Here is a 25,599-nt window from a genome sequence, read left to right on the forward strand (position 1 = left end):
TGAAATGGGCTTAGTGAAAGTGATGTTTAGAAATAATTTCACTGTTGTGTTCTTCTAAAACAGGCTTTCTGTTAATCCTTGAGAGTTTCTTTCACTCACACTAAACATGGGAATGTCAAATTATGAATGCCTATGAAATATTCTCTATTGGTAAAGTTCATTCTATATATGAGCAACAAAGCAAGAGATGCATACTTAAAGGAGAGGGCTTTGCTTTAGTAGCTGATTTTTAGATAAAAGTAATTTTACAAGAAGTTGTTTTAAAGCATCAGTTCATGTAAAAAAAAAAAAGGCTGTGTTAGCTTCACAAACAGGAACTTCATGTTAAACTTCAAACACTAATTGAGAGAATCTACTACTAGTGTCAAGTTTTACTGCGATAATTTCAGCGTACCATGCAGTCATTACAGACTTTCAAGATTGAAGTTAAGATAATTAGGTACAAAGGAGTATTTCCAGCTACCTTAAATCCTTTCTGGAACAAGGCAGGGCATATTTAAACATCCACTCAAACAGTTCTACAATTCACTTTAAGGACACAGTTGGAAGTATTTTAACTGAACACACAGCTAAGTAACTCTTAGGAATTAAGAATATATCATGGATTAGAGCTCCATGACTTCAATACACACACACACACACACACACACACTCACGTACTAATTTCACTTCTGCAGAAAAAAGTGTGCTCTTTATATACATATTTGCTCTTTACAATCCTCTTTTGAGGGTTGGGCCCAGAAGCAGTTTTCAAATGTCTTTTGTTGTTCAAAAGAAAAGTACTTTGCTGCAGACTAAAGCAAGAAGCCCTGAATGGGAGTACTCTTAAAAATGTTTTTTCTTCTAGTTGTGATTAAATGAATATTAAATTCTAAATCAGCTTAGTAATATTACAAGTAAAGTTGTTTTAAAAACCAAGGTCTGTGTCTTTATGTTTCAACATTCTGCATGAACACAGTTTGGCAAAACTTAATATTTTATATCAATAATTCCATGCACACTTCAGAGCTGAAATTGTTGGATCAACACAGCTCTTTTCTGAGTCAGCAAGGGGTCACTGTAGCATTTCTCCAAAGGACGTGCTGTTTTGCAATGTCTTCAGCAGCAGAAATACTCAGGTCACAGGCTTTGGGTCTTATTTCTAATGGATGACCCTTCCCTTCTGTGCAGGATCTGCCCAGTTTTATTTTGTATTGAGGTACCATGCCAGTTGTCCCTGGAAGTTATATAAAATGAGTGAAGGTAAAGAAAGTCTTTGTCTTCTCTTGACTAGCCGGATGTATCTGATTCAGGATCATCACTGAAGATAACTATCGGTTTTTTATAAACATCATAGAAATGATCCTTGACCTGCCCACCTTAGAGAGCAATTTCTCATAAAGGATGACTAAATAATGGGCTGCTCTGGCCACAAAAAGACCACATGATGTTCTGTGTGGTTCTGGATGCCAGGTACCAGAATAAAAGAAGCCAAGGAGATTCTGAGAGACTCAGGTAAGGCAGCAGTCTGAGACTTGAAATGTGAAGATTCTTAACTTGTACCAAAAGCTTAGGCCAATTTACATTGCCATCAACAGTGCACCAGCTAACCAATAAGAGGCTCCATTAATCCTTTTTGAGTTCTGCCAATCTGTTAGATTTAAAAATGCTATTTTCTTGACCTCCTCTCCCTACCCCTCTCATCCTTACAATTCATATTTGATCACTGATAACAATGAACATATTTTCATGCCTAGTGTCCGTCTGCATTTCCTTAGTAAAACTGTACTCTACTGCCCATTAGTTTACTGGGTTTAGAGTATGTCTTCTTATTGACTTGTAGGATACTATATAATTATGAATATTACCTCTTTAGCTGGTTTGGGTTTTTTTTTTTCAAATGTCCTACTTTGCCATTTGCATTTCAACTTCTTAAACTTGGTGTACAAAAATCATTTTTTATAGCTTTATCTATAACCTTTTTCTTTATGAATTCCAGATTTTTCTATTGGGCTTATAATTGCATGCTGAATATGAATGCAAGATTTCATACTTACAGGTATCAGATATTATTTACAATTAAGCAATGAATATCCTTTTCTGAAATAATGTTCTAGGAGAATCTAATTTAACAAACCTCACTATATTATCCAGTTTGACAAAGTAAGTCAACTTTTACATTACCGCTGCTTAGTTGTGGGAAAGTCAATCAAGAAATTCACTGTAACACAAATTATGACCTTTCTTCAGTTAACCACCAACTAAGTTATCTGGGAGGGGGGCAGCACAGAATACATTCTTCATTTATAACTATACTAAAAATACATGTTAAATAAGTACAATATTAAATAAACACTAAATTTGATACTTCCCAAAATTACAGGTGTTATGACTTGAGAATATTTTTAAGATGACTCTATAGACATGCCTTTTAGACATGGATTCCAACATGATGTGACCAATTCCTCATTCCTAGACTTTATCCCAATCTAAGCAAGCCAGAGGTAAATACTAGAAGTAAACTGATAATATGCCATCAAACTTCAGTAGCAATTTCAGTGAGCGTCAGGTAGGAATATTTTACAGTAGACACGTATCTTCATGCCCTAAGCACTGACACATCTAGGACAAGGGTAAAAGGAAAGAGAGATTTGTGAAGAAACTCAAAGCTTTATGAGCAGCCTTATTAGACATGCTGTTATGTAAATTACCATTACCACACTAGCCTGTGAGCTGCGTGTGCAAAAGCCATGGGTCTACCTTCAAGGTGCACTACACCGAGCACAGATGGTAACCAAATTCCTATACAATTTATCCAGTTTGGGTTCTGTTTCAGATAAAGATGAGCCATGGAAGAGCCAACTTAGAGGATCCCTGTTATTCTCCAGGCATTCCTTCTTAAGAGTATAGCGTTTCAAACTGAACCCTAATTCTCATATGTGACCTGACCAGCCAAGACTACCTACACATATATTTCATAAATGTAGTCATGGACTCCATCCAGAGCTTTGATAGTCACATACATGGCTGCTTTCTATTGAGCGGTTTAATTGACCTAAGTCTTCTCCACGTGTTCTACAGGGAGCCACATCTTCATCTACTGTTTACGTCTGCATTTTGGGAAATGTCTGTAGGACTGAATAAGTATTCCTATTAAATTGCTTCTACTTTAGAATCAGTATACAGTTGGACAATTCAAATTCTTTTTTTTTTAATTTTTATTCATTTGTGATAGGCACACAGTGAGAGAGAGAGAGAGAGAGGCAGAGACATAGGCAGAGGGAGAAGCAGGCTCCATGCACCAGGAGCCCGATGTGGGATTCGATCCCGGGTCTCCAGGATCGCGCCCTGGGCCAAAGGCAGGCGCCAAACCGCTGCACCACCCAGGGATCCCAACAATTCAAATTCTTTCTTGGATCTTGAGTCTGTTATCTTAGCTTTCCCTACCAGATTCCTATCAACTATTAATCTGATCAGCAAATCATACAGGTCTTCCTCTACTCCCTGTTAAAAGTACAAATACCGGGAGCACTGCGTGGTTCAGTGGTTAAGCATCTGCCTTCAGCTCAGGTTGTGATCCTGAGATCCTGGTACTGAGTCCCATATCGGGCTCCCCATAGGGAACCTACTTCTCCCTCTGCCTCTTTCTCTATGTCTCTCATAAATAAATAAATAAAATCTTAAAAAAAAAAAAAAACTACTGAAGCTTTCCAATTAAAGCATGCCATCCATCTGTACTGTGTATACAGCCATTTAAACAACCACAAGGCAACCAGGCCACCTAACTGCATTACCACTAGCAGTGATGGCTTAGATTTCTCTGACCTTATGACATACATATATTCATACATAAAAAATAAGTATCACACACATGCAGTACCACCAAACAGTACTTATCCTTACCAACTAAAATTACAGTGATATTCTCTGTTCTATTCCCATTCCCTTCCTCCCTCTTAAAATGCTACTCAGAATCCACTAAGCTGATTTCACAAACAACTAATAGGATGGAACCTACAGTTTGTAAAACAGATGTAGAATCAATCTGAGTAGCTCTTTTACTAATGACATCTAACTTATTCACAATGCTGAACTTTTCCGATTATCATGAGGCAAAACGATTTCACGACTTGGTTTAAGGTCTGAAATTACAGTTACATACTACAAAGCCTTACTTAGAAACACCTGTAATACATGCTAATTAACTGATTTCATGAATATGTTAAAGGCCTTTTATCATTATGATGTGCCATCTTTAATTTTACCTACATTAATTTACAGATGGTCCCCAGGAATTAAGAGTGACACTGTTACAGTTTTAGAATTAGTTCCAGAAAATGTGAACTTCACAACTATTTCCTTACAAATTATAAGGTACTTTAATACAAAAGGTTAATCAATGTCCACATTTTAAAATGTGAAACCATCAGTCTTCATAAATTCATTTTTCTTCTGGTTAAATTTACTGCTCACTTTGCTGCAGGGTTGTGTAAACATAGTCCATATGATCATGGGCAAACATCATGATTTCACCCACATTTTGGTAAATAAGAAAAGCAAACGGCTAACTCTGCTCTTTTAAAAAAAGATGGTAATCCTTTAAAAGGATGTGTAATTCAAAACTGAACTGTAAACAATTGAGAAAATTTGAAGCAAAGTTCAAATATGAAAAAAAGTCTTTCAGAAAATTATTTTTGTGTCAAAGATTGATGGAAAAGCAAAAGAAACAAAAAAGTTCAAAAAAGGTACACCTAAGAGTGGTGAAATGATTTTTATTTTTTCTTTTTAGTCATTCTAATGAAGAACTGTGTTTTAAAAGAACAATTTCCTTTTGAAAATTTACAACCTTCAAGGGTACCTTGGTGACTCAGTCAGTTGAGGGACCTGTTCTTAATTTCGGCTCAGGTCATGACCTCAGGGTCATAGGATCCACACTCAGCAAGAAGTCTGCTTGGGATTCCCTCTCTCCCTCTGCTTTGCCTCCCTCCCTCCCTCCCCCAACAAGCGCCGCGCCTGTGTGTGCACTCTCAAATAAAATCTTAAAATAAAGAAAACGAAAATTTACAACCTTCAAACTTCTATCTAAAGGATCAGATATAAACCTGGAAAATCACTTTCCTTCAAGGTCCAGCATTACTATTTCTGTTCTGGCCAAATGCCCATGAAAGCACAAACATGCCACAAAACCAGCCTGAGCTGAAGCACCATAGTTGGAGATTTGAAGCTTGTTTCCTTTTAAACTGCTCAAAGGCCACTATACAGTGGTATTTAATGTAAATGGGCTTTTTCTAGCAGAAGTATTTAGAGTCACAGAATACACAGTTCTAGGGCTTCCTAGAGGACTGTGTAGAACATCTCACTCAAAGAGGTTTCTGTGAACGAGTCAGCACCTCCTTTCCACCTGTCATCCTGTGGTACCCATTCATTAGGAGTTGTTCAAGGACTGGGGAGACAAGGAACGCACAGAGAAAGACTGAAACCTTTTAAACCTGGGGTCTGCATGCCCCCAGACCCTGTTTAAAACACCCAAATAAGTGAAAGGAGCAGCAAATTCAGAGGACAGACACAGTACTGGGGGCTGAAGATCTCAGACTTCAACTGAGGAGATGCTTCTTGAGCTGCATTTTGTAGACAGGATAAATTTGAGTAAGAGTCAGAAAATGTATTACAATTGACTGGAGAGCTTTATGCAACAATCTGAATTAAGAAAACAAAAATTATTTTGTAATTTTATCCAGGGCTGGTGTATAATAAAGTATCAAGTGACAAGGAAGGCAGAACTTAAAAAAACTTACTGTAAACTCAAGGGCTGTTTACAGAATAATCACATGCCTTCTTTTATTGCCCAAAGAACATTCCACACTTGATGGAGTGGTGCTTTCCAGGTGAGTGTTGACATCACAATACAGTCACAATGGAAAACTTGCTTTTTAATCTGAAAGCTGTATCTAAAATACACAACAAAAAAACATCTTATATCCATGGGAGTCCAAAAAGTTAAGGTTTAGGTAGAGGCCCCAAAAATTCAAGAAGAGCTCAGATGGAGCAATTACTTAACACTTAAAATGTATTTCCTTCTACAAAAGTTTTGAATAGGAGATTCCGTTTCCTTTACTATTTTGGCAGAATAATCTACTAACTCAAGTGAATGTGGTAACTATATTATTTGTGAAAGTGCTCTATAAATCTGAAAACAAAACAAACAAAACAAAACAAAACAAAAAAAAAACAACCAACAAACACCATGCAGAGATTATTATTTCTGTGCAGGCCTCAAAAATCTTTCTTCTTAGTTTTTATCTTCCAAATGCTTGGATTCTTGCTAACTATATTGTCAACCTGTCAAATCTTGGTGGTTCAAACAGGAAGTTCATGTTAATTAAAACTAGGCTGTAGCTGTTCTTGTGGGGAGGGGGATGCACAGGGTGAGCTCGTTCCAGTGGGAGACAGATGATGCAGGCTTTGAAATTTTTCCAGACTACAGGGACATTAGCTATGCAAATGACAGTGGCCTTTAAACCTTGTTCTAAGGTCCAAGGAAGGTGAGTGAGGGTCCATCTCTTCTTGAGCCTAAACATCTCATTCCTATTAGTTTTTTATACTGCACTTCAGTGTCAGAAATTTAATGAAAAATGTTAAACTACTACTTTATGACATTAAATACATCTGCATGTTAAATACAGAAATTATTTTCCAAGGAAAACACTGACCTGGCCTCCAAGTCAACCAGATTTGAAATCAAGCTCTTTAATCTTCAAAGGCCAATATCGGTGCTGTTGGCCAGCTAAGCCAGCTGTTAAAGCGGAGCGGTTACTAGAGAACTATAACCTTGGACTTCTCTGGTATCCAATTTTAATAAAAAGTTCAGTGGTATGAACAATTACAGAGGGCTACTTCCAAAGCTCCAGAACATCAGAAAGTAATGATTTAACTGAACTGTACTCTGGCCTAATATTATTCCTTATGTTTCTATACTAAGATAGCTTAAACTTGAACTCAGGTACTTCACTTTTACAGGCACCATACAGAACTGAGAGAAATGTACTAAGGACTCAGATCCCGTATTAATGGATCCACAGGGTCTCAGTTTCTGGAAAGATTTTATTTCTCTTAAGTGACTGATTTGTTTTTGTTTTTTAATATTTTGTTTATTTATTCATGAAAGACACACAGAGAGAGAGGCAGAGACACAAGCAGAGGGAGAAGCAGGCTCCATGCAGGGAGACCGATGCGGCGAGACTGGATCCCAGGTCTCCAGGATCACGCCCTGGGCCGAAGGCAGCGCTAAACCGCTGAGCCACCTGGGCTGCCCTGATTTGTTTTTTTTTTATCTCATGAACAGTTTTGCAACCAATCTTGTTTTCTTCTTTGTTCTGGCCACTAAAACTCTGAGCCACAGGTGTGGTCCCCAACCAGCTAGTGTCAAAGACATGCACTGATTTGTGTACTCACCCTGCCCCAGGAATCATTCTATTTGCCTTTCATTATTTTTTCCTTTGCTCCTTAAGAAATTCTTTGGGGGTGGGGAGGTAGAGGGGGAGGGGACGTAAGAGCAAAGAAAAGAAAAGGAAACATACCCCTAACTTGTTTTATTTCCTTCAACTGGAAAGCAAGGAACATGAAAGAACAACTATTTCTGGCATGAAGGTGTGGCTTTTAACCTTACCACCATGATAAAATTGTTAAATACTGTATGACCTAGGGTGTTAATTCTCCTGTTCAGGTGAAAATACATGACCCTGCAAGGGGACATCCTGTCTGGGAGAGATTACTAAATTAAGTCAAACAGGGACAGTGTACCAGGGCAATCAACATGTATGGAGTACAGTAAAATAAGGCTTCTACCATTTTTCTTCAGTCAAATAATTCCTACCTGTGGTAACAATGGCCTCAGCCTCCCCTGTAATGTGAGGGGTATCAAGCACAACTCTGGCTCAAGAGCAGCTCCTACTCCAGTGCACAAGACCTATTTAATCCCTGCCATTGGCCCTTTTAGTAAGTAAGAATGAATAAAAGTATTTCCAAGTGTATTCAACATATTTTTCAAGCCTCTATTATGTGTGAGGCCTTGCGGACATTAAGATCTAAATGGCTGCCTTTAGAGAAAAATATTTTTAAACTAGTTATATAAAGTGTATTCAACTAGTGTTAAACATACCATTCCTAAGTTAAAAGAGCTGAGCTGTACTTTCAAACTTCTATATTCTATCCTAATCTTTCTCAGAAATCAAGAAAACAATAAGAATATGAGTTGGGGTGAGGGTGGGTGGAAGGGTGACAGGCAAAGGGCACAAAGTAAATGTAAACAAACTGCACATGACGAGAAACCAAAATGCTACCCAATCAAATCCTGGTACTTTAGACTAAAAGATTAACAAGGGAGCACATTCCACCCTTGGGTAGCAAACATTCCAATCCCTTCTTGTGTATTTCTGGGATTGCTGAGGGACTATCAGTGCAATAGCTTTTAGGCAGGGATGGAATTCCTTTGGGATTCTGGGATCCAGTCCTTTAGAGACTCCTCTGGGCCTTGAGGATATCTATGTGCAGAGCTAAAAAAGAGCATGCTTTTCAGGGCAAATGAGATAAAGGACAAAATGAGAATAGGAAGGAATATGTGGCCTGAGGGCAGACAATAATCAAGAAGTTCATCTGAATTTATTTTTGGACACCTCAACAAACCAGAGAGGAGGATAAGAACCCCAATAATCTTCACAGTTGGGAAAACACCATCTCCTTCTGGCAACTGCCCGGCCCTACCAACCACTAACATTGCTACCATGGGAGGTGCAGTAGTCCCTGTTAGAACCAGAGTCCTGTGGGCCCAAACAAAGGAACCTAGAGGGGAAGAGAGACTTCTCCTTAGTTAAAGTCTCTATGGCAGGGCTGAAGCTACATGAAAAACATTTACAAAATGTCAGTGGCCAGCCTTTCTGTCAGGTGGAGAAGGCTGGTCTGCACAGAGAAGATGAGTAAGCAGAGAAATGGAGTAGTAAATGGATAGTCATAATGGAGTTTGTGTTCCTGGTCCTGACTGCTGGTGAAGACCTGGGTGCATTGCTGCCTTTTCCCACACTTCCAGTGTTTGACTCCTGAGATAAGCTTTCACTAAATCCCTACCTTGTTGGAACAAACAAGAGTTCCAAGTAACACGGGGGCTACCTGTAAGCTATCAGTGCTCCTGTCCTATGCCCCAGAAAGGCAGCTCTAACAAGGGCAGGACTCAGACATTTCTCTCTTAACCTTTCAGAGGGCCAACACCCGACTCGTGAACACTGAGACCGGCACTGTCTTTTATTCTTGCATGTAGTCTGCATACCTGCATTCAGAGTTGAAGATCTGAAATGTGTCATTAAATGACAGAGGAAGAAATATGGAAAAAAAATAACAATGTGAAAACAGGTGTATCTGTTTATTCTCACAAATTGAGAATAATGTTCAAGATTATTCAAGGAAATACAAATTAAATGCATTTTTTTCCCTAGCCATCCTAAACTGAACTCTCAGGATGATTTTGTGTAACTCCTGATCTTTCCCTTTGGATATCGCTGCTCTAAGACTTAGAAAATTACATAAACGTAAGTGTATGAAGAGTGGTGTATCACTTCCCTGAGCAGTTAAATGGCACCCAAGAACCACCATTTAACAACTAGAACTCCATAACTTCTCTTCTGTAGTAGTTCCTGAGAAGTGGAGGGAGAGTGAAGAGGGCATCTGGGCGAAAACAAGGTGTTTACATTCAGACAGTCTCAGTGTCTGACTTGAGGCAAAGCAGAACATTTTAGAGTTAGAACATCATAGCTCTCATTCAGACAGAAAAGTCAAGGCAATCTAATGAAAAATCCTCCTGGTTCCAGAGGGACCAGGTAACTGCCATGGCTCCAGAACTAGGGCCTCAAAATGAAGCTACTTGAGGATCTGACAGATTTGTGCTCTAAAACGTCAAAAAAAAAGGGGGGGGGGGAATGTGTGTGTCAAGAATCAGCTAGTTTGGCAACTGTTACATGTTAGATGACATAATTCTAACCAGGAAAATTTGGGGAATGAAGGGGGATGCACTGAATAATTACGTAGGGACAAGAGGCATAAACCTGGACTTTCCCTGCCAAACAGGGCTTTTGATCACCTATTCTAAACTGTGGCTATCTTCCCTCCTCTAGAACCAGCCAATTTTTCTATTTCACTTCCCCTGATCAAGGGCAAAGCACCCTCCCTCCACTTACAGCAAAGTCACCTGCACACAAATATTTATTAGTGGTGATGAAAATAAGTCTCTGTTGGCAATACTTGGTATTTCAAATCAGTTAACATCTACAATTCACTGGGTTTATAGAGGAATATGCCCATGTCACAAGAATAACCTTAACTCTTCACTTCCCACCAAATATTCTTTGCTCCAGGCCAGGTGGTCAACAAGTTGCCAATTCCCCTACAGGTGAAATACTATCTTGACTCATCCCACCATGCTCTTGTTGCTGAAAGGTTCAGAACAGGCTGATTTAACTGATCTAACTTCCGCAAGAGCCCAGTACACCTCAACAGGAGCGCAACACACTCCCTGCTCCGTATCCCTGCCCCAAACTCTGAGCTATTTTACCCTGACTTATGTAACCCTGCATTTGAAAATTACAAAAAGCACATTTCATGTATATCCCTAGAGATCAAGGGCAATCTTCATATAATCTTCACAAGGTAGGATACTACAAGAAAAATGACAGTGAGATAGTGTGTTTGTGTGCACATATGACTTTTAAATAAAAATGAGGTGTAAAGTGTTTCCTAAAATCCAAGCATGTGATCTTAAGGCTGACTTTGAGAAACTTGAAACCATAAAAGTTCTGAGCTTCCTGCTAAAAGATGACTTCACTGGACTACCAAGGTTTCTCTACTTTGACCACTAGGGTATCCTCAACACTAATTTCACCTTCTTCAGGTTTATCATGTTGCATCAAACAAGGCATTCCAATAAAATCAGTGCAGCATCAATTGGAAGAATCTAATTTGTTTGAACATCTTTCACAATTCAGTGATTCAGAGAAGCAAACTCCATTTTCTTCTACGCAATAGCTAAAATAGCTAATTTAAAATCACAGCTTTACTGACATATAATTTACATACCATTCACTTAAAGTATATAATTCAATAGTTTCAACAGTTTACAGAGAATTGTGCAGCCATCACCATAATCAATAAAATAGCTGGATTTTTTTTTTTTAAGACATTGGAGGGTAAGCTCAGTGGTTGAGTGTCTGCCTTTGGCTCAGGGCATGATCCTGGGTCCTGGCATCAAGTCCTGCATCAGGTTCCCTATGAGGAGCCCGCTTCTCCCTCTGTCTATAACTCTGCCTCTGTGTCTATGAATAAATAAATAAAATCTTAAAAAATAAAAGACACTGGAGATTCCCTGTAGTAAGGATAAAATATAAATACTTGTTATTTTATTTTCTCCTGGCTTACATGAAAGAAACATCTTAAGAATCTGGACATATATTGGACCAAAATATTTCCCAGAAAGGCCAAATGGGCAGTATATGAAATTGCCTTATCTCCCTTTCACTGCACCTCTACTAACACAAGCATTACCACCTAAAAAAATACTTTAACATCCCCCTTGTTACTTGTCTTTTATTTAGCCACTACCTGAGCTCACTGTTCATTTACCCAGTTTTAGCATCTGACATGTTTGAAAAACAGCATGTTTCAAGGGCTAAGAGGATAAGCTCTCAGCAGACCCAAGTGTTGTGAACCCCAGTTTTGCCATTGGAAGAGATATGTACTAAAACCTTTGAGCAAAGCACTTTATATATAAAATGACAGCAGGACTTAAAATTTTAACAAACTAAAACATCCAGGGTAGCATTTACTAATGAACAGCAGTTGCCAGTTTGTATGAGCTTTTGCTGTACTGAACTAAATATTAACCCTTGGTCTATCCTCATGTAAAATTTTTTTCATATCTTTATCTCAGGTTTTTTTTCCCTTTTGATCACTTGATAGCAATGAAAATAAGCATATTTCCTCATCCAAAGGTCTGACAAATATTCATATAAATGTTCTTCTAATTTATGTTTTTAAACTCATTCTTCCATCAAATTAATTTTCATAAAGTGCAGCTTGCTTATCAAAATTGATTTTCCCAAAGAACAGATAACCAATTATCTAAAAATCTTATGCCAAATAACCCCTCTTCTTTTCTCAGTGTAAGATCGTGTAGTAGTCACATACATACTTTTTACTGAGCTTCTTAAGTTAACTTTTAAGAAATCTGACTTTACTTTCTGGCTAACAATATGCTAACTTTGGAAATTTTCTTGCTTCCTACCATTCATTCAGTCTTAACATTCAGGAACATGGTATCTCTCCATTATTACTCAGATCTTTATTCCAATTAAGTTTATAGTTTTCTTTATAGAGATCCCAAACTATTTCATATAGATCTCCCTTACCTTAGGTGTTTCATTTTTTGTATAGTAAGATCTTTCATTTTTATAGCTGGATATTGCTAGAAAGAAAAATGCTACCAATTTTTAAATATGTAGCATATGGCTAACTTCCTGAACTCTTATTTTCAGTTTTTCAGTTCATTCCGTTGGTTTTCCTAGGTTTAAGATTGTAACATCTGCATATATTGCTATTTTCCGCCATTTCTTCCTACCAGTTTTACATTTTATTTGAAGTTTTCTTGCATTGGCGAGGATGGTATCAAACATCAGACACGTTACTGGGCATGCTTATTTCACTTTCTATTCTACCAGTTTTTCCATTGGTAGGCTGTTTGATGTTGGTTTAAGACAGATATTCTTTTATCTCCTACCAGCTTTTAAAGACCTCATAATCAAGAACTGGTATATTAGCATTGTTATCTTGGCAAATTCTGAGATGATACAGCACAAAGGGGCAATATACCCTGGTGCCAGACCCCAGTGGTTCGAAACCCCAGGCTCTGTGACTTACTACCAATTTATCCTGGGGCAGATTATTTTACCTCTTGATCTAAATTCCTTCATCTGTAAAATGAGGGTAATAATAATACTAATAACAACCTCTTTGTTGGAGGATTAATTGAGATAATTAGAATGCCTGGCACACAGTAAATACCAAGTGTTACATGTTATTTGCCCTCTTGAATTAAGAGAATTTCCTATTCAATCATTTGCTGATGTTCTGCTTAGGATTTTCATGACTACTTCCATAAATGAAACTGAGACATCGTATTTTTCCTTTGTAATGTCTTATATCAGGTTGCCAATCTTATATCCTATCAGGTTTTTAAGAGTTTTTGCTAGTTTTGAAATAAATATGATTTTGTTATCTTTTCTATTCTTCTAGGATCTAGAATAAATGAGGTCATTTACTGAAAAGTCTTTTTAAATTTTTAAAGAGAACTTAGACTTTCTGTATCATCCAGGTCCAGAGCTCCACTCACTTTTTTGGTTGGGAGGCCATGGCATTTATAATCTGTATCTAACACATTCCATGATTAGTAATCTATTCAAGTGCTCCACTTCTTTAAAAAAACTTAGTTATTTGGGGGATTCCCGGGTGGCTCAGTGGTTGAGTCTGCCTTTGGCTCAGGGTGTGATCCTGGAGTCAGGCTCTCTGCATGGAGCTTGCTTCTCCCTCTGCCCTCTGCCTGTGTCTCTGCCTCTCTGTCTCTAATGAATAAATAAAGAAAATCTTAAAAAAAATTTATTTGGGGGGGTGGGGAAGAGTGAGTATAGGGAGGAGAGGCAGGGGAGAGGGAAGGAGAGAAAGAGAAGCAGACTGTCCATTGAGCTTGGAGCCCCATAAAGGTCTTGATCTCATGACCCTGAAATCATGACCTGAGCTGAGGCCAAGAGTCAGACGCTTATTCAACTGAGCCACCCAGGTGCTCCTCAAGTGCTCCATTTCTTTTTTTTTTTTTAAAGGTTTTTTTTTTTTTTAATTTTTATTTATTTATGATAGTCACAGAGAGAGAGAGAGAGAGAGGCAGAGACACAGGCAGAGGGAGAAGCAGGCTCCATGCACCGGGAGCCTGACGTGGGATTCGATCCCGGGTCTCCAGGATCGCGCCCTGGGCCAAAGGCAGGCGCCAAACCGCTGCGCCACCCAGGGATCCCAAGTGCTCCATTTCTTAAGACAGTTCTGAAAAGCAACGAGTTCCACTTTCATCATTAGATCTTTCAAAGCTGTACATGACACACTCAGACCCAATGTTTCTCTGGTCAATTCCTTCTGGATGTTCTCTTCTGTCTTGCTCCTTCTATGTCTTATTCCTTCCTCCTTTCAACAACAAAAAAAGCCTCTGTAAAAGACAGTTTTGCCCTTTCCACACACCTATGGGGTGTTTATATACAATAGCCTAAGCTAAGCAGACTCATCTCTCTGTCTTTTCACTATATTTATTTATTTATTAATTTAAAAGATTTTATTTATTCATGAGACACACACAGAGAGAGAGAGGCAGAGAGAGAAGCAGGCTCCATGCAGGAAGCCCGAAACGGGACTCGATCCCAGCACTCCAGCATCACACCCTGAGCCAAAGGCAGACACCCAATCAGTGACTTACCCAGGAGTCCCACCTTTCACTATATTTAAAAGTGGGGCAGCTTTTATAAGATAAACAAGAAAAAACGAATATGCCTCACCCTCACCACCATCCCCCTGAGGTTTTACCTTGTGTGAAGAAGGAATGCAGTCTATTGTCCAGCCCTCTTCCCATCAACGCAGCTTCCAATCACACACTACGTAGTGTTCGGGAATAAGAGAGCAAGACTAGCTCTTGAGTAAACAAATGGGTTATGACCAATTGTAAAGAATAAGGATGAATAACTTTAACAATATAAAGCTAGAAAGTATTTATTGTGCTGTGTGTACATACCAGGAAGATGTTACCAGTTCTAGTTCCTTCCTGCCTACTTGAGAAGGCAAGGCACGGGAATGTGGGCCACTGAATCTGTGACTAATGTGTTATATAGCACTTAGGAAAAACATATTATACAGCTTAAATTCTAATGCAATGAAAATAAGTAAAACAATCTTGTAAAGACATCAAAATGACTTCAAGTCCTAGAAAATATATTCTGACATACACTTTAACATTTTTCAGGTAATCTCAAATATGAATGAAATTTTGAATCCTTACAGATATCTGTATCCTGCCTACATCCTTATCTAAGACACTTAGAATTCTATTACAAAAGGAAATAGTTAAGAAACTGTATTTGGTAGCTTCTAGAAATCAACACTTTGCTAAGAACTCACTCCCTTCTGGAATATGCCCAGCAATCAACATCAATTTCAGTCTCTATGATTGTGGATTACACCGTTCCCTTTTTTGGAAAAACAGTACATTAGCATCTCTTATCTTCCTGCACAGCTCCCTCTCTTCACAGCTCCTCAAAGGTCACTGACAGCAAATCAGTAATATGAACATTCTCTCAGTGTCCTAGGATCTCACACATCTTGACCAGAAAACTTGCCGTCGTGTTTCTGTAACAGAAATTCCCTATGTTCCAGGATGACTCTACATCCCAGTACCTTGTGGTGGAGGCAACAGAGTTTAGTGGGTTTCAAGTGTACACTCTGGGACCAGGGTTTCCAATCTAGCTATATGACTTCAGACTAATTACCTGGCTTCTTTCTTCTCCATTTACTCACCTAGAAATATGGAGATGAAAAAAGGGTTACTATAGGATTAAATGAGGTTAAGCTAGAGAGGTCTTCAAATTTATACCAGCAGGTAACATATAGGTGCTATGTTAACAATTATTCCTTTTACTTCAGTTTTTTTGCTTACACAAGTAGAAAATCTCTGCTACCTTAACACTGAACTGATATACCTCAATGATGCCATCAAAACCTCTCATTTCAGCAACTCCAGGACCTAGTGAGGGAGACTTGGGCAATAAAAGAGACCGACAGAAACATCTAATCAGGGACAGACAACGTCAATGCCTCAGGAGGTGACATAAGTGTAGGAGGTGGCCAGCTATGTTCAGAACAATAGTAACAGTCTACAAACTAGATCTGGCCCCCACCATTGTTCATCCCCTCTAAATGTCCTTTTCTCAGGTCAGGACACAAAATTAAACTCCCAATTGCAATATAAAATATTGAGGATGGGGGAATTTTAAAAACTGCAGAAATGAGCATAAAACAAGAAAACAGCAACTTTTACTTTGCCACCTTCTTTTAGTGAATTAAACTATAAAATGCTAAGTTAATCACTGATATAGGTATGTACATATTTACATTTGATGACATGTTACAATGCAAGATTATTCTAAATTTAAGATACTGTTAAAAAAAGAATGGTTTAAAAAATATACAATAACATAGCATAAAGCTCAGCAAATGTGAGTCCACTTGCAAATATGAGGCAAAACAACTTTAAGTGGGTCCTTTTGACTATAAAACTATCCCAGAAAGCTGGTATCAGAAAAAATGATACATCTAGCTACAGATCAAAAGAGTCCAGGTTCACTAAAGGCTGCTTTAACACTTTCAAAGGCTTAAAATACTTTTTGAATATGAGTATGGTGCAGTAGAGAGTCTTAGAACTTCAGTTATCACAAAAGCTAAAATGGACTGGGCACTTAGAGCATATCAGGCATGTTATGTAAAGCATTTCTCACTGAAGTCTCACAACTACTCTGCGCAGGTTCTACTTTTGGTATTTTACAGATGAGAAAGCTGAGGCAGAAGAGGCATTAAACATTCGCCCAACAAAATACCACCAGAATCTAAATACAGGAATTCCAAGGCTAGAGCCTCTCTTCTTATCTCTATGCTGAGCTTTAGTTTTCTAACAATCTCTCCAGGGCCTTTTCCCAACATCACTTTAGACATTTATAAACTCATGTAATCTGTGTGTTTCTCAAATTACATGATGCATTGGTTTAGTTGCTCAAACATGTTAAAAAATATAGCAGGATGAAAAGTATTTGAACGCATCGTACACAGGAAGGCCTAACTAAGTATTGTTTCATGAAAGTTCTTTCTCAGTTTTGACAGTGTGTTTATGTACGGTGCTGGGTCACTGATCAAAAATGTAATTTCTCTCTGTGGGTTGAAGTTGAAAAAAAAAAAAAAAAGGCTTGAAAAGCCACTTAGCTAAAGTACTCATTCTTTTACTTAACAAAACCGAAAATAGATTATTCCAACCTTAGTTGGATCCAAACCTGATATAAGTAATCATCCCAATCAACAAGCAAATGCTTTGAATTCCATACTACATATGGATATGTAAAACATATGTAAATAAGGTTTCTCAAACTGTATTCCAGTAGAATCCTCCTTCAAGACTTTGGGGGGACTATTTCCTGGGGAAGGAGGTGTTCTTGTGACCAAATAAACTTAGCAAATTGGGAAATGCTGCACATTATATTTCCTTCCTGGACAGCCACAATGTACATTATTAAAAACTGACAAACTCTGCAGAAAAACAGTAACACAATCACTACCAAAAGTTAAAATCTGATTAACTGTTTTTAACCCAGTGTTTTCCCAAACTTAAATTTTATCATGAAACTTCTCTAACAATTAACCTCTCATAAGACTAATATTCTACAAAACAGAATTTGTAAAACACGGTTTTAAGCAATATTCGGAAAAGGGAGATCCTAATAAACTTCAGCTACTATAGTATGTAAACCTTCAAATAAGCACAAATATAGCAGAGATAAATAAAATATACAGAAAAAGATATCTTGGTTAATATCTCATCTCTGCTGAGCAGTTTTGTCAGAATATTACATAGCTCTGTCATTTAATGAACATTTACAGGAACAATAATATTAGAGTCTAAAAACACAAAGTGGGGAAAGAGGGAAGAGCAGAGATACAAAAAAAAAAGATTTAAAAATCTACAATTCAAATAAATCACAATTTATTGCACAAAACATACATATAAGAAAAACCTAAAACTCACACATACTGTAAACAGCCAAAAGATCTGGAAAGGTCATCCTGGTGACCTGAGTTTCTGTCCCTTGCCTGGAGAATTCAGAAGTAAATGAACTAACTGGCTGATAACATGCCAGCAGAGCGGGCAGAGTTGTTTACCTAGACTAGGAACTCTTTGCAACTGGCATATGGAACAGGACTCAGCATAATGGGCTGTAAAAACTGCCTGTGGAACAAATTAATTCATAATAGATGTTTAGGAGTTATGAACGCTCAGGGGTGGTGCATAGCTGCCCTCTTATCAGTGACAGAACGCTGGGCTGGAAATAATCCTATGATCTTAGCCAGCACACCACCTTTCTTAGAGGATTAGTATCAATTACAGCCAAAGAATACTATCTTAAGCATGTTCCTCACATCTTCACATTTGATTCTACATTTTGGTCCTTTCCACTTTTCTACTCTCCTCGCCTTTGGTTAATATTTTTCCTCTTCCCAAAACAAAGAGCTTATAGAACTTCATAGCAAACATACTTAAAAGTTGACAATGAAACTCATGTAAAGCTTGAGGATTTGTTAATCATTAACTTGACTAAGCTTGTACTTTACAAGCAGATGACATTTAGTTCTTAACCATTTATTCGTTAAGTACATTAGAAATTCTGAAAATACATATTGTGATACATTACGAGAAGCAGAGAACTAACATGCTGCTGTGAAATAGGAAGACCAGGTACCTGACCAACCAGAAGACAATGATGTTAAAGCATGGTCACATGCCATATCTAGAGCCCTCATAAAGAAACTAACTTAAAAGACCACAAGCAAAAGGAGAGGTACGTAGTATAAGGGGGCGGAGGGTGGGGGGCAGCAAATGAGAAAGTCTATAAACAGGATCACTGAGAAGAAGAACAAAAGAGACCAGGGATTTTCAGCCTGGTTCCCTTAGCATGATAATGGCATGACTGAAGAAGCCCCAAGAGGTGGAGTGACCTGCCCAGTCACTGAGTCAGAACCCAGCCCAGGCCTTCCAATTCCCAGGCCTCTGTGTTGCGCACGGTAACAAAGGCCCCCCATTTCTCTACAGGACTACTATGAGAAGTAAATACTACCCATTGGCCTAACTAAAACTAGAAACCACCAATCAAATGAGGACTCTATACAACCAAAGCATGTAGCACAAACTATTTCATTTTGTACTATCATGTGGTTATAGTCTGGAAACCTATTAAAATCCACATTAAGCTTTATTTACAAACCTTAATTCTGAAGTACTAAATCAAAAACGGTCAGCAAAAAAAACAAGACCCTATAGAGGAATATATTTGTCTTATTTTTGTCTATCTCCCTTGGTTCTTTGTCTATTTCAACTTTTAACTTTATACTACCACCCCTAAGAAACTTGCCAGCTACATCACAATTACAAACATGAATAAACACCTTTAAAAAAGGATTATGTGGGGATCCCTGGGTGGCGCAGCGGTTTGGCGCCTGCCTTTGGCCCAGGGCGCGATCCTGGAGACCCAGGATCGAATCCCACATCAGGCTCCCGGTGCATGGAGCCTGCTTCTCCCTCTGCCTATGTCTCTGCCTCTCTCTCTCTCTGTGTGTGTGTGTGTGTGTGTGTGTGTGTGTGACTATCATAAATAAATTTAAAAAAATAAAATAAAAAAATAAAAAAGGATAATGTGCTAAAGAGCATTTAATATGTGAATACAATCTTCGTAAATGTTAGCAAAAAGGTTCAAAGAAGACATTACTGATAAAGTACAAAACAATTTCTTTCAAGCAAGCTAGATAAAGAATGAAGAGGCAGGTTCTAGACTCAGTCCTGTGGCTAATAAGTCACACAACTCTGAGCAGGCGACTCTACTTCGTAGAAAGCCCCACCAGTTATAGCTCAAAGTTAGCCACTCACTGCTCTAGTTTGGGTGGGCCTGTGTCCCCATCTGCAGAAAGAACCATCCCACTAGAGCATTTCTAAAATTCTCACGTTTCTTCCTTTTGAACCAGTCAGTCTGGCGTCACCATCATCAGAGAACTTATCATCAGCATTCGGTATGAGCACCTTAGTAGTAAAGTACTAACTTATTTAATCTCCCTACAGTTTTCTCAGATGTGGTCTATATCACACCTGTCCAAGAAATCTAGACTACAGAGAAGTGGAGAAACTTGCCTAATGTTATAGAGCCCACAGGACAGGTGAGGATTCAACAATCCAGGTAATCTGGTTACAGGGAGTCTGTTACTGCTTGTAAGCACTGTAATACTGCCTCTCAGAAGTAAGTCCTAGAGTGGGTCTTAACTGGAGACATGTAAAAAGAAATGTGTTCATGCTATTTCTTCTTGGAGCCCAAATACAGTGGATACAGAATCCACTGTGGAGCTAGAGAACCGTGAGTAACATGTGAACACTACCCTGTAGGAGACCAAGTTATAGTTCATTAGACAATGTTATAAAGTAGCAACTTAATTCAAATCAAGCTACAAAAGGTATATTTTGTTTCTTGAGTATTTTATCAAAATAAAGTCTTGTGATGTTTCAACTTTATCATACTTCCTTAGTCATCAACAAGTGATCCTCTGGATAATGTTCCCAAGGAATAATTATCATATAAAACCACATTGCTACTAAATATTGATTAGCGAGATGTCCTTAGTCTCTTTAACTATGTGAAAATACGTATATACATAAAAATAAGCAAACTCAAACCAACACCACTGTACTTTGAGTATCAAAATCTCAAGTTAGACACATTGTATTATGGTACATGCCTACATAAACAGCTAGGGCAGTCTTTACCTCCCTCTTTTGGGGCCACTTCACACCTGACCAACCTCTTGCAATTCTCTGCATGCCATTCTTCCTTCCTCTGCCAGCTTAACATCACAGTTGCTAATAAATCACAATTCCACCATCCCCTCACTCCTAAAAGCACAGTGGAGCCAGGAAGCTCAGGAAGGTAGAGAATGATACCTACACACATGCACACACAAGTACACAAATCCCAAAACAAAATGCTAATGGCAACAATCTGTTAACCTTCATTTCATCATGATCAGTCTAGTATCTTGTCACTGGTCCTGTAACAACTCTTCTCATGATTCTGGAAAGGCCTGAGAAGCTGAAGCAGAATATTTAACGTTTACTGCCTCAACTGCTGGTAGTAGATGTTTGCCTCACTCTGCTCTGCCACCAATACTCTGGACTGATAAAGGCAGTGATGGGGCCCAGTAGGAGAGCATTAGAATGATGAGACACACAAAGGAAGAACTGTCATTCAGCTCAGTTCCTTCTTCAAATAAGGGTGGCCCTTGGGTAGCCCCAACAGCAGTCTTCTTTCCAGTAAAAACCAAACTACAGGCTGACGACTAACTTGTTACACAAGTCTTAGGCTACTTGGCTTGATCTGCATTCACACGAATACAAGATCCTTAACCTTAGTAGTAATAAAGCAAAAGTCCCAATCTACCCTACAGGTTCAGAGACTTGATCTTCTTTCCTACAATTTTATAACACAACAAAGTTTTACCAACATTTTGCTGTTATCCATGCTAATCCACCTATCATTACTACCAGACAACAACCATAAAATCAAATTCCTAATTAAAAGGAGCCATGGAAAAGGAGAAAGTAGATTTGTAAAATAGAAACACCATCAAAAAGGTAACCAGAAGACACTACCTGAAGTGAAAGTCTACCATATACTGGATTTAATATTTTGTGTGCTGAAGGTGGATGTGGGTTTATGTCTGTATTTTTATGGTATATGGCCAAACTACGAATGATCAATAATCAATCCCTCCTGGAAAAAACTCTAGGGAATGCATGGCAGTAATTACAGAGACCCATAAACTATGAAAGTTGATCAAAGAAAAAATATTTAGTAAATATTCAAAAGCAATAAATGATGCTTTGTGGTATATACATTTGCAATGTAAAAATAAAGATTCAAATAAAACCAAATTATAAAAGCAAACTGCATACCTATTAAACTTTCTTAACTATTCTTTTTTTTTTTTTAAAGATTTCATGTACTTATTTCATTTATTTATTCATGAGAGACGCACAGAGAGAGAAGCAGAGACATAGAGGGAGAAGCAGGCTCCATGCAGGGAGCCGGATGTGGGACTCGATCCTAGGACTCTAGGATCATGCCCTGGGCCAAAGGCAGGCGCTCAACCGCTGAGCCACACAGGCATCCCAACTATTCTTTTATATTAGCTTTATGAAAGTTCATACAATCTAACTCAACATCTCTTTATATGCGATTAGAAACAGAAACTGAGATCCCACTAATAGATTTTAGAATGTAAAGCAAAGGGAAAAAAACTGGTTTAAACAAGAACCTGTAGTCTGAAATGCCAATGAACCTAAGTGAACTGTCTTGAAATGAGAAACAAAACAAAGTCCCTTTTGTTATAGCAGCAAATTATTTCACCAAATTCTATATTTTACTAAAGAAACACCAACAGAAAAACTACATATAGAATCTTTGCAATGTCATGATCAAAAAGTAGTTAATCTATACGGATAGCCTTAGTATAAAGACTATTTTTTAGAAGAGGAGGGTTAGGGGAGATGGGGAGATATATCACTCTGTATGGGAGATATTATACCAGCTAAGAAAATCTTTTTAGAAAGTACATGCTTTTTTAAAAAGTATATCCACTCATATAAGCAGAAATGTGTAATCTCTTCCGTATCTGATGCTGACACCCCCCCAAATAAAACCTTTCTTCAATAAGTAATAAGACCTAAATCCTACAAAGAGGTTAATAAATATACTTCAAACAAGACACCTTTAGAAGTTCTGCCCACCATTGCAGTTATTAAGCGTAACTACTGCATTTTATCTGAGATAAATAAATGCAACCGTGTCCAAAAAAAAAAAAAGAATACGATTAAGACTTTCCTTACTTGGGTAAAAATGTTTTCATATAAAGATATTCAATGAACAAAAATGTTAATATTTATACATACATGCAGTTTTTATTTCATCATGCAAGAAAAAAATAAGCATAAAAAGACTGAAAAGGAAGTATGCAAAAATGTTGCAAAAGCAACCAAATCTAAGTGGAAAGATTATAGAAGATCATTTAAAAAATGTTTTCCAGGACCTCTTGCATTTTACAAGGTTTTCTTGACTGAAAAAAGTTGACATTCACGTATCATAGAAACAAACAACAAACAAGTGTTTTAAGAAACTAACATGAGTTCTAAGCTGCTTCCACAAATCATCTATTCTAGACTTCAAATACAGCTAATTATCTGCTAGTAATTTTGTTGGGGGGGGAAATGTACAGAAATCAAGCTAGATTTTCATTTCTCACTCTCCTACACTTTCATAACTAAAAACTAATAAAGAAACGTTTACCTTTCCATAAAACGGTTCTATGTCCCAACTTGCCGCCCCGGGAATATTAGTAACAACCTGATTTCTTTTTTTTTTTTTTTTTTAAGCCATCAATTTAGATTGCCCTTACAAAATGCCCTTTCAAAGAAGTCACGCTTAGCTCAGTAATCCCAAAGCGTAGCCACCTAACACACAGTGGAAGAAGTTTTGATGCGTTTTTTTTTTTTTTCTTTTTTCAGTGCACCGCACCAACAGAACGCCTTCTGTGCAGACGGGCTTATTTCTTGCGCATCTTTCCATTACGTCTTAAGAGCCCGGTATCTAAATGAAGCTTTTTCTTTTCTTTTTTTTTTTTTTTTTTTGCAAAAGGTTCTTCGCTTCGCCTGGACATGAATTTATTTGTAGCTGTCAAAACCGATCTGGAACTGCATTAGGTTCAAGGCACAGAACGTCGACTCTCTACTGGGCCTCCCTCCTCCTCTCCCTCTCCCAAGAGCGCCTCGCCTTGAAGAGCTCCCAGCTTACGTTTCCGGGGCTCATGAGTCACTGAGCAATGAGCGCTGGGTTTACCTTGGAATGCCACCCCAACAGCCCCCTGCACAGGAGCCGAGCATCCGGCCCCTCCGCACCTCGGGAGCCCTACCCCTTCGCTCCCCGACTGGCCACAGGCACCTGAACCAATTACCCACTGTCTCTAGACCATGCCCCCCCTTCTTTCTTTTTTTTTTTTTTTAATTCTTTGGGTTCGCTGCCCCTCCACATACCGCCTGGTCCCCACCCGTCCTCTTCCAAACCCCATCGGGCCTTCAACGCCCGGCTTGGCACCGCCTCGCCCAGGAAGCCTTCCAGATTCCTGCCAGGCGGAAGGAAGTGATCGATCGATCGGGTCCGGTCCGGTCATCCCCTGGGTGCCTTTCTAGCACTCTGTAGCCCTTTCACAGGACTGACTTACCGCCTCGTCGCCGGTACCGAGGTTATTTGTGTGCTGGGCTTATCTCCCCCACAGCAGAGCCCGAGCTCCTCGGGGCGGGGGTTACCTCTGAATCCCTCCCTCCGGCGCGGACCGGCCACGGCGCCCGCCCGCCTGCCCGCCCGCCCGCCCGCCCGCCCACCTGCCCGCCGCGCAGCGCTCGGCTTTTGGCTCAACTGAACCCGGGAAGGCTCCGGCCGCACGATTCCCAGCCAGAAGTCAGTCATCAGGCATTTCCACCCCCACCCCGAAGGGAAGATCACAAAAGGTGCTGCCCGCGTCCCCGGGTCGCACAGGAAGCGGAGCGGGGGTCAGGGGCGAGGGGCCGCGGCCGGGGCCGGGGCCGCGGCCGGGGCCGCAGCGGGAGTGACAGCGGGCCCGGCCGCGCGCGCCTCCCCGCCCACCCGCCTGCGGCCGCCGCCCCCGCCCCCGCCCGCCGCCCCGCCAGCCCCGCCGCCCCGCCAGCCCCCCGCGGAGGGGAGGCCGGGGAGCCCCGGGCCGCAGGCCGCTGGGCGCCGCGCCGGCGAGGGCGAGCGGGGAGGGCGGGCCGCCGCCTCCGCCGCCACCCGAGAAAATGGAGGCAGCCCCGGGGCCGGTGACGGGCCGGCGCCGCGGGCAGGGCCGGGCCGGGCAGGGCAGGGCCGGGCCGGGCCGGGGGCTCACTCACGGGGCTGGGCCGGGCGGCTCCCTCTCCGCCTCCGCGTCGTCGCCGTCCCCGTCCTCGGCCGCCGCCGCCTCGGGCTGCTCGCTCGGTCCCCGCGGCGCGGCTCGGGCGCTCGGCCCCTCCGTTGTCTTCCGCCCGCTCCTGCTCCCGGCGACGGGCTCCCGCGGCGGCGGCGGCGGCGGCGGCGGCGGCGGCGCTGCGCGGGCGGACGGCGGCCCAGGGGCTCCCGCGGCGGCCGCCGCACTGCTGCGCTCGCTCGCTCGCTCGCTCGGGCTGCGGCTGCGGCTGCTGCTGCGAGGCCCCGCGCCGCCTTCGCCTTCGCCTTCGCCGGCTCCCGCAGGCTCGGTCGCTCCCAGGCCGCGCCGCTCCCCGCTCCCCGCTCCCCGCTCCCGGCCCGAGCCCGGCTTTGACGTACGCACTGCGCAGCCGCCGGAGGCGCGACGTCGGGCGGTGCCGCAACGCCCCCTTCCGCCTCGGGCGCCCCCCCGCGGCCGGGCGGACTCGGGACAGCGGGGTCCCCGCCCGCGGCCCGAGCGGGAGGGGCGGCGCCAGGAAAGCCGCGGCGGAGGGAGGCCCGCGGTGCTACCACCTGCCGCTCACGTGCTGGTGCTCCGCGCGCTCCCGGGAGGAACCCTGGGTCCGCCTTCTGCCGCCGCTTCCTCAGCTGTTAGCAAAGCTTTTTTTTTTTTTTTTTTTTTTTTTTTTTTTTTTTTTTTTTCCTAAAAAAGCAAGGGCCGACT

General features: G+C 40.6%; 1 protein-coding gene across 3 annotated transcripts in view; it reads right to left on the reverse strand.

Moving 5' to 3' along the window:
• Positions 1 to 25,253, reverse strand: part of CAB39 (calcium binding protein 39) — an 83,113-nt gene extending 57,860 nt beyond the window's left edge. Inside the window, exon 1 of one of the 3 annotated variants that reach the window (XM_055300418.1) lies at positions 24,863 to 25,253. The gene's annotated coding sequence lies outside the window, so the exon portion shown is untranslated. Of the gene's footprint in view, positions 1 to 5,774; positions 5,928 to 24,177; positions 24,261 to 24,862 lie in introns of those variants that run through there. The other 2 variants (XM_055300417.1, XM_055300416.1) reach the window with 2 other exon arrangements.
• Between the last annotated feature and the right edge of the window lie 346 nt (positions 25,254 to 25,599).

This window comes from Nyctereutes procyonoides, unplaced genomic scaffold, assembly GCF_905146905.1.
Source record: "Nyctereutes procyonoides isolate TBG_1078 unplaced genomic scaffold, NYPRO_anot_genome, whole genome shotgun sequence".
Classification (NCBI taxonomy): Eukaryota; Metazoa; Chordata; class Mammalia; order Carnivora; family Canidae; genus Nyctereutes; species Nyctereutes procyonoides.